Source organism: Triticum urartu, chromosome 7 (genome assembly GCF_003073215.2).
Source record: "Triticum urartu cultivar G1812 chromosome 7, Tu2.1, whole genome shotgun sequence".
In the NCBI taxonomy this organism is placed as follows: domain Eukaryota; kingdom Viridiplantae; phylum Streptophyta; class Magnoliopsida; order Poales; family Poaceae; genus Triticum; species Triticum urartu.
The window spans coordinates 268,611,254-268,621,859 of NC_053028.1; positions in this window are offsets into that span (position 1 = coordinate 268,611,254).

Sequence of the window (10,606 nt, forward strand, 5' to 3'; positions counted from 1 at the left end):
TTACCTTTGAGGAAAAGTATCTAGGGCTTCCAACACCCGACGGACGCATGTCGCGAGGTAAATTCCAAAATCTGCAGTCCAGGCTAATGAAGAGGATTATTGCTTGGGGTGACACCCTTTCTCTCTCGCCGGTAAGGAAACGATGATTAAGGCTGTTGCACAGGTAATACCTACTTATATTATGGGTGTCTTCAAGCTTCCTATGTCAGTCTGTGATGATTTGAACATAATGGTTCGTAATTTTTCGTGGGGTGCATAAGAGGGCAAGAGAAAGACACACTGGCTAGCATGGCCGAAAATTCAGGCACAAAAAAGCAAGGGTGGATTGGGGTTCAGAGACTTCCGCCTCTTTAACCAGGCTCTCCTAGCGAGACAGGCCTGGCGCTTACTAACTAAACCCAACAGCTCATGTGCGCAGTTCTCAAGGCTCGGTACTATCATGATGGACGCCTCGAGGATACGGTGTTCTCGGGGAACGCCTTCCCCACCTGGCAGGCTATTCAGCACGGCCTGGAGCTCTTGAAGAAGGGCATCATCTAGCGTGTCGGGGATGGCCGGGACATCCACATCTGGCGCGACCGCTGGCTTCCTAGGGAGCCCTCGTGCCATCCCATCACGCAGCATGGCACCTGTCGCCTAAGGAGGGTGACCGAGCTCCTGGATGGTGGTGGGTCCTGGTGCACCGACCTCCTCCGCTGCCACTTCCTCCCAGCGGACATCGACGTCATCACCAGCATCCGCACCTCGCCGCGCGTCACCGACGACATCATCGCCTGGGCACCGGAGAAGAACGGTATCTTCACCGTTCGGTCTGCCTATCGCCTTGCCATGGACGAGTGCGAGCGTCCATCGGCTACTGCCATGAGCCAGGCACCGGATGGTCATCGCGCCACCTGGAAGATCATATGGGGGTGCCCTGCTCCCCCTAAGGTACGCGTGTTTGCATGGAGAGTTGTGACTAATTCACTCGCTACTTGGGCCAACAAAGCCTCACGGTGCCTCAAGCTTACTGACGCCTGTCCCCTCTGTGGTGTGGAACGTGAGGACAGATTCCACGCGCTTTGCAGGTGCCCACTGGCTAGAGAGTTATGGAGGGTCATGGCCCTGGACCGGAACATTCCCAAGGTGGAGTCTATCCGCAACACATGACCACATATTTATAGGTTTAACGGCTGTCGTTTGCGTAGATAAGCAAACCAAATCCCCCTTCTCAAGCACATGGGCCAAGTGAAAGGATCGATAAGGTTGACTAGAGGTGGGGTGAATAAGCAACTAATAGTTTAGCTCTTTTAAACAAATTAGGGTTAACAAGAAAATAAGTTGTCTAGATAAAAAAAGATATGCAACTAGGTGGACAACTTATATGACAAGCACAATAACAAGCTTATAAGAAAGCACAAGACACAAACAATATAAGCTTGCACAAAGTAAAGGTAAGAGGTAATTACTATTAGTGAGCATTCATTTGTGATGCAACAGCAAACTGCTTACAGAAATGCGGATCGCCTCTCGGCGGCGACTGACTCTGGCGCCTTGTTGGTCGCCGACGTCGCCGAGCAACTCAGGCTCCCGGTTCTCCTGCCTTGGTTCTTTCGACACGGAGGAGATGACGCAAACGGGCGACAACTCCTCCCCCGACAACTCTTCTTTTGTCTTCTGCAGTTCGTCGGAGGAAAAAGGACGAGGAGTTGGCAGACAAGTTTTGGGCGGACATCGGCTACCCTACTCCAGCGTCTAGAGTTTGGGATAGACCTTCGGCTCGACGGGCAGGTGAGGTGTCTTCTGTTTGCAGGTCGGACAAGATCGGAGAACCTTCACCGGTCTCGGTGGAGGGTGCGGCGGCCTCCTCCTTGAATGTGTTGGCGATGGCTGCAGCTCCCTCCCGCGGCGTCTTTGGGGTTCCCGGCCAGTCGAGGCCTCTGATCAAGCCTTGGATCGGCCCGGTTCCGCCACCTCGGCTGTCGCCGCCAAGAACTCCCGGTGATCTACTACCGCGAGCATGTCTCGGCGATGGAGGAATCCCGCCGAAATTCCATGGGCCTCCGCCGTCCTCGGGCCAACCCGAACGGGCCGTCATGGCGATCGTTGTTCCCGATCCAACATCGGCGGCCGCACCAAGTCTGCAGGCGTATCCTGAGCATCCGCTTCGGATGGTTGATCTCGGCCGTTGGCTAGGACATATGTGGAACAGGAAAGTGCAGGGGGTGAACCCTAATTTCAATCGCACATTCGCTGTCGTCGTCGCCTCTCCAATGATGACACACGGCGATCCTTCCGCGCCGCCGGGCACCACCACCGGTCACCAGCCCTTGCAGCCTCCAACTTCTTCCCAGCCGGCTTCTTCTCCGACGGACGGCGCGCCTGGCTTCGCTCTGGATGTCTATCAACCGGTGCAGGCCACACAGCCGTATGTGACGCCGGGTGGCTTCGTGTCGGTGCAGCAGCCTCGGTTACAACAACAGCCTCTGCAGCAGTCCTCAGCATATCAAGCTCACTTTCAGCAGCCGTTCTTCGCTACCCCGGGCCAGTTCGTGCAACAACAGCCGTTCCTTCTTCAACCGATGGGTGGCTATGCGCAGCAGCAACAACAAATGGCAATGTTTCAGTCTATGCAACACCCTGATATAGCCGAGACATAGGTGGCGGCCGGCTTCAACGCCCGCATGCCACAAAATCCAGCCGCTACCTGTCTTCATGCGGCCGCGCGCCCTCGGAAGCCAAAGGGCGGCAAGGGTGGTCGTCACAAAACTCATCAGGGATACCACCTACCACTAATACACCGGCGGCCCCTATGATGCCGACATTGGTGCAGGTGCCCACCCCTACTAAAAATTATTATGAGGGAGGAATATATGCTTGTAGGAATTGCAATAATATCAAGTTCCCTCTCTATGTGCTTAAAGTTTTAAAGTTATGCTTGTTTTACCTTCCTATGCAAGTTGATTCTTGTTCCCATAAGTTGTTTGCTCACAAAATCCCTATGCATAGGAAGTGGGTTAGACTTAAATGTGCTAGTCATATTCTTCATGATGCTCTCTTTATGTTACAATTCTTATCTTTTATGTGAGCATCGTTGAAATCATCATGCCTAGCTAGGGGCGTTAAACGATAGCGCTTGTTGGGAGGCAACCCAACTTCATTTTTGTTCCTTGCTTTTTGCTCCTGTTTAGCAATAAATAATTTATCTAGCCTTTGTTATGATTGAGTTTTTATGTTTAATTTAGTGTTTCTGCCAAGTAGAACGTTGGGAAGACTTGGGGAAAGTCTTTGTGATCATGCTGTAAAAAAACAAAAACTTTAGCGCTCACGAGAATTGCTGCCATTTTTATTGGAGAGTGCTATTTAGTTAATTCTTTTTTCAGATGATTAATAGATAAATTCCTCACGTCCAGAAATTCATTTTAGAATTTTTGGGGTTCCATAAATTTGCGTTAGTTACAGATTACTACAGACTGTTCTGTTTTTGAAAGATTCTGTTTTTCGTGTGTTGTTTGCTTATTTTGATGAATCTATGGCTAGTAAAAGAGTTTATAAACCATAGAGAAGTCGGAATACAGTAGGTTTAACACCAATATAAATAAAGAATGAGTTCATTACAGTACCTTGAAGTGGTGTTTTGTTTTCTTTCGCTAACGGAGCTTACGAGTTTTCTGTTAAGTTTTGTGTTGTGAAGTTTTCAAGTTTTGGGTAAAGATTCGATGGACTATGGAATAAGGAGTGGCAACAACCTAAGCTTGGGGATGCCCAAGGCACCCCAAGGTAATATTCAAGGACAACCAAAAGCCTAAGCTTGGGGATGCCCCGGAAAGCATCCCCTCTTTCGTCTTCGTTCATCGGTAACTTTACTTGGAGCTATATTTTTATTCACCACATGATATGTGTTTTGCTTGGAGCGTCATTTTATTTTCTTTTGTTTTGCTTGCTGTTTGAATAAAATACCAAGATCTGAAATTATTAAATGTTAGAGAGTCTTCATATAGTTGCATAATTATTCGACTACTCATTGATCTTCACTTATATCTTTCGGAGTAGTTTGTTGTTGCTCTAGTGCTTCACTTATATCTTTTTAGAGAACGGTGGTGGTTTTATTTTATAGAAATTAACGAACTCTCATGCTTCACTTATATCATTTTGAGAGTCTTTAGAACAGCATGGTGGGTTGCTTTGGTTATGAAACTAGTCCTAATATGATGGGCATCCAAGAGGGATATAGTAAAAACTTTCATACACTAAAAAAAAAAGACACATCCGTGACATTTTGAGCCGAACGAAATTTTTTTCTGTCATACATATGACACTTCTATGATGATAATTGTGACAAAACCCGGTATCATCATAGATGTGGTGGGCTCCTACTTCTATGACAAAAAATCATGACAGAAAAATGGGCTTTTCGTCCAGGGCGGGCTGGAGACGCAGCTGCATGACATTCTTTGGGCCATCCATGATGGAAAAAACCATGGTAGAAGCGAGGGGGAGGAAAATTTCGGGGAGTTCCTGGTTACGGTGGGAGGTCGGGGGCCGAGTGATGCGCGTTTCTCTCGTACACGTATGCGCATGTGTGCGAGGCGTTGGCTCTAACTGAACCCGAGCGAGGCGTTGGGCTCTAACTGAACCCGAGCGATTGCACTGCAAGCTACACGTTACTGAGCCCGAGCAATCGATCGATGGCTGTTAATTGAACCCGATCGAGCGATTCCTTCGCTACTACTGCTAACTGAAGCCGATCGATGGGATGAACAGTGAGTGATGCGGGGGGGGGGGGGGGGGGGGTTGGATGAACAGTGAGCGGTGGCGTTGCCTCTGGATGAACAGGACCCCGTGGTGTGGTGGAGGGTTGGATGAACAGTAGACGATGGAGGGGCGCCTGTGGAGGGGTGGATGAACAGGTGGAGGGCTGGATGAACAGTAGACGGTGGAGGGGTGGTTGAACAGGACCCCGTGGTGTGGAGGGCTGTATGAACAGTAGACGGTGGAGGGGTGTCCGTGGAGGGGTGGTTGAACAGGACCCCGTGGTGTGGAGGGCTAGATGAACAGTAGACGGTGGAGGGGTGGTCGAACAGTAGCCGGTGGAGTAGCGCGCGGTGGAGGCTGGATGAACAGGAGCCCGTGGAGGCTGGAGGAGGTCGACGATGGAGATGAACAATATCCCATGGAGTCCCGTTTTGCGGTACGCCACACCCCTCACGATGAACAGGACCCCCGTTTCGACCGTAGCGCTCCAACACAAGTCTGTTTCGTCCGTTTTGCGATATGCCACACCCCTCCCGATCAACAGGACCCCCGTTTCGACCGTAGGAGGTCCGTTTCCTCTGTTTTGCGGTATGCCAGACCCCTCCCGATGAACAGGATCCTGTTTCGAACATGGTCGGTCGAACACAAGGCCGTTTCCTCCGTTCTGCGGTACGCCAGGCCTCGTTTCCATCGCCTGTTCCGTCCAAGCCCTCCCGATGAACACGACGCATTCCGTTGCCTCCCCATGAACACGACGCATTCCGTTGCCTCCCCATGAATACGACGCATTCTGTTGCCTCCCCATGAACACGACGATGACGTTGTTTCTCCGTTCCGACCCAGCCATGTACACGAGCCCTGGCCGTACGTATGCGCGAGTAGGCGTTCGAGACCCCGCCCGTATGTACACATACGTGGCCGTATTTTCTTTCATGCACCCTGGCCGCTGTACGTACGTGTAAATGCTACGTGTGCGCCTCTACTTACGTACGTGTAAATGTTACATGTGCGCCTCTACTACGACACGTGCGCGCCTCTACTACGACACGTGCACGCCTCTACATCAACCAGTATGTACATACACGTTGGCAACCAGAATGACAATGCTACGTATGCTTCGACTAGGTGGGTCCCAACTGTCAGGCACTTCCTTGCCTGCGAAGATGTAGCTGGTGGGTCCCAGCAGTCAGGGGGCGAATCGTTTTTTCCTCGGACGCACTTCCTTGCGTGCGAAGATGTAGCTGGTGGGTCCCAGAAGTCAGGGGGAAACGTTTTTTTCACGAAATACAGTGGCCCGTCCGATGGGTCCCAGCTGTCAGGTGGAGGAATCATTATTTTCCACGTAATAAGGAGGCACTTCCTTGCTGCGGCCGTGGACCCAGCTGTCAGCCTCTCCACGTACAGTCCACGTCCGATGGAAGTCGTTCCTTGACCACGTTGACCACGCCGTGCCGAGAGCACCAGGACGGTAGACGACGGCGAGGCCTAGGAAGGAGACGACACGGAGGCAGGGAAGACTCGGCAATTGTTTCCCACGCGGAGGGGAGTACGACTGTACGAGGGTTTACTGGTTCGTCTGCCGTCACCGGAGAATAACAGCAGGTGTGGGTGAGTAGAGGGATGGCTAGGCCAGCGATGGGAGTACGGTCGGGCGGTGAGGCCTGCGCGGCAGCACAGCCGGCCGCGAGGAGGAGGGAGCAGGCAGTCCCGCTGGCGCTTGTTTGAGCAGCTGGAGTAGGAAGAGCAGAGATTGAAGAAGCACGACGGCCGTTGGATGGACATCCAACAGTCAGTGCTTGTGCGTCAACCTTTTTTTAGGAAAGCCTCAAATCTGTGGAAAACAGCATACAACCCATCTACCATTATTTCTAATAATTTACAGCCCATTTGCTAATTCTTAAGATTTTTTTGGAGCCCATATTCTTTTTGTTAGCATTACAACCCATATTGTGGCAACGGTTAAAAAATTATACGAAATTTTGCATATTTTGGTGCGGTCCGAACTGTTTTTAATCCCAAAATTTCGACTCACATTCAAGCTGATTTTAAAAATAAATGTATATCAATATAAAATCCAACAAATTCTCCACGCATAAAAATTAATGTCATTTAAAATCTTGAAATGAAAAAAAAGATATTTGAAACTAATTGCCGGTTTGATGTGTTTTAAAAATGTACAACCCATTGCTCATTACTGATGGGCCATTTTCTTGGCCAGCTGAATGAAAGCTCTCCTCGTCTTGAAAGATTTGCAGCCCAACAAGCCTGACAAAGCGTCTTACTTGGCAAATCACAAAAAAAATTGGGCTGTGGCCGTGGACCCAGCTATCAGCCTCTCCACGTACAGTACTCTTCCGATGGAAATCGTTCCTTGACCACGTTGACCACGCCGCGCGGAGAGCACCACGGCGGTGGACGACGGCGAGGCCTAGGAAGGGGACGACGCAGTAGTGGAAGCCCGCGCGGAGAGGACTACGAGGGTTAGCTGGTTCGGCTGTGGTGTGAGGCTGCCGTCGCCGCAGGGCCTGGCCAGCGGTGGGAATAGTAGGGGCGGTGAGGCCTCTGCAGCAGCACAACCGGCCATGGGAGGCAGGAGCATGCGGCACGACCAGCGCTGCTTTGGGCGGCTGGAGCAAGAAGACCAGAGGTTGAAGAAGCACTACGGCCGTTGGATGGACATCGTACGGTCACTGGAGGTAGAATCGTTCATATTGACTAAGTTGACAAAGCCCTTCGTCCCCGTCAACTTAGTAGGCCCACAAGTCAGCCTCCCAGCAAGGTGGGTCCCAGCTAGCCGGGGGAGTATTCATTTTTTTGTGCGTAATAAGGAGGCACTTCCAGTGGGTCCGAGCTGACAGCGGGGGGAACGTTTTTTCACGAAATACGGTGGCCCATCCGGTGGGTCCCAGCTGTCAGGGGGAAACGATTTTTTTCACAAAATACTGGTGGCCTGTCCGGTGGGTCCCCGCTGTCAGGTGGAGGAATAATTATTTTCCGCATAATAAGGAGGCACTTCCTTGCGGCTGCCATGGACCCAGCTGTCAGCCTCTCCACGTGCAGTACTCTTCCGATGGAAGTCGGTCGTTGACCACGTTGACCACGCCGCGCCGAGAGCACCGGGACGGTGGACGACGGCGAGGACTAGGAAGGGGACGACTCGGAGCCGGGGAAGACGCAGCAGTGGATGCCCATGCGAAGAGTACGAGGGTTCACCGGTTCGGCTGCGGTGTGAGGCTGCTGTCGCCGCAGAATAACAGGGGGTGTGGGTGAGTAGAGGGATGGCATGGCCAGCGGTGGGAGTAGTAGGGGGCGGTGAGGCCTCCGCGGCATCACAGCCGGCCACGGGAGGCAGGAGCACGAGGCACGACCGGCGCTGGTTTGGGCGGCTGGAGCAAGAAGACCAGAGGTTGAAGAAGCACTACGGCCGTTGGATGAATATCGTACGGTAACAGGAGCTAGAATCGTTCATATTGACTGAGTTGACAAAGCCCTCCGTCCCCGTCAACTTGATAGGCCCACAAGTCAGCCTCCCACTATGCTGGGTTCCAGCTGGCAGGGGAAATATTCATTCTTTTGTGCGTAATAAGGAGGCACTTCCTTGCGTGCGAAGATAGCTGGTGGGTTCGACATGTCAGCGGGGGGCACTTTATTTCGCGAAATATAGAGGCCCTTCCGGTGGGTCCCAGATGTCAGGTGGAGGAATCATTATTTTGCGTGTAATAAGGAGGCATTTCCTTGTGTGCGGCCATGGACCCAGCTGTCAGCCTCTCCACGCACAGTCTACTTCCGATGGTGTCGTTCGTTGACCACGTTGACCACGCCGCGCCGAGCGCATCCAAGGTGGTGGACGATGGCGAGGCCCCGGACAGCAACGAGACGGAGATGGGAAGACGCGGGAGTAGAGTCGCAGACAGAGAGGTGTATGAGGGTTAACTGGTTCTAGTGCGGTGTGGTTCAGCAGTCGGTGGAGAAGAACAGGAGGTGTGGAGGGATGGCCTGGCCAACGGTGGAGTAGCGCTTCAGAGCGAAGCATGATAAGCAGAGCTGCTAACAGCAGGAGGCGGGAGGTGGTCCCAGCGGCGTTGGAGGAAGAATACGAGAGATTGAAGACGGATGCTGGTCGTTGGATGTAAATCCAACGGCTAACATGTCAGAATCATTTGTTGACTAAATTGACAATGACTTGCATTGGCTTCGACCTATTGGCCCACATTTCAGCCTTCAAAAATGTGGCACGTATTCAACCCATTTTTTCAGAATTTACAGTCTTTTTTTTGCGCGGTAGAATTTACAGTCAATTTGATCTTTTTTTGAATTACAACCATTAGCTGGGTTGGGTGAACAAATAATGTAGCGTACATGCAGCCCGTTTATTTTATTTCCTAAAATATTATAGCCCATTTGCACTTTCTCGAAATACACGATTTTGCCGGGCTGATTCTAATTATAATGTTGGGTTGGGCCAGCAATGTTATCAAAAAATAAAAAAGGGCTGAGCATTTTGTTATAAATATATTTAAATAATAAGTGATATTATTACATTCGTCCTTAAATTTACAGTATTACCAAGCTTTATATAATAACATATAAAATATTTTTTTTTACAAAAACAGGGAGCATCTCCCCGGTTCCATTGCTGAGAACGAAACCACAACATATTCTGATACAGCAGCTCAAAGAGCAGTTCGAAAGCAAAGGTAGAAAAGCTACAAACCAGGGGGGTGGATGAACAAGTTCTCTGAATAACACAAATCACCCGAGCGGTGCCAAAGGCAGAGCGGATAGAGCACTCAAATGACACAAGGAGGGTCCAGTGAAGCCTTCATGGTCTTCAGCTGAGGGGCCGTGTTAGCCTGCGGCGACCAGTAAGTAAGCGGAGACACCGGGCTGGAAGGCGTAGCATGGTGGATGTCCCTCTTTTTCGGCGCCAGGTGCCCATCATCTTCATCAGAGATCTTGAGACGAGCCCACGGGTCCAGCCCCAGAGCAGATCGAGCCTTGTTCAGCCACAAGTGATCGCCAACGGTTTCTGGAGGGATATTGTTAGGGTTTCCACGAAGCTCATCAACTTGTCCTTGTCTGATCCGGAGGAGAGAATCGCCCGGTTCCTCACCATGTTCCTGATCAACCTCAAGACCTGCGGAATGGAAATCCAGGAGGTGTTACTAAAAATCATAGCATTTCTATATTTTCAGAGGCACCAAAGGACAGCTGAGCTAATAGTGTTTAAAACTGAGCACTTTTTGGTAGGAATCCAGAATCTGGCGACAGATTTGAAGGATGAGCCAATCTAACTAGAGAAATATTCCTCAATATGGGCCCAGAGATGTTTAGCAACTATACATTCAAAAAATAGGTGAGAACAAGACTCTTGTTCCAAGCAGTAAACACGATCAAGGGGTTTGATGGTGTGTCTCTTCCTAAGGTTATCCCTAGTCATCAATTTGTTTTTGAAGAGAAACCAGAGAAATACATGAATTTTAGGGGGAACTCTCAATTTCCAGATAGCAGGGATAAACACGGGTTGAACCCCTCTAAAGTTGATAACATGATAGAGGGAGCTGGAGGAATACTTCCCCTTATTGTCCAGCTGCCAAATCAGGGCATCCGGCTCGGCAGTAAAGGTAATGCTTTTGGCAATTTCCTCCAACTGGAACCATTGTTCCATGAGACTATCACTAAAGTTCCTTCTAAAAGAGAGTTTTAGGCATTGATCGTCCCAAACTTCATTGACACTTTTGTTAAGCTCATTGCGGACAGAGTAAATAGGCCAAAATTGGACTGCTAGGGGGATGTGCCAAACCAAGTATCTTCCCAGAACCTGGTTCTGCTCCCATCCCATATGTTCCATCTGTAGCCAAATTTCACAGCA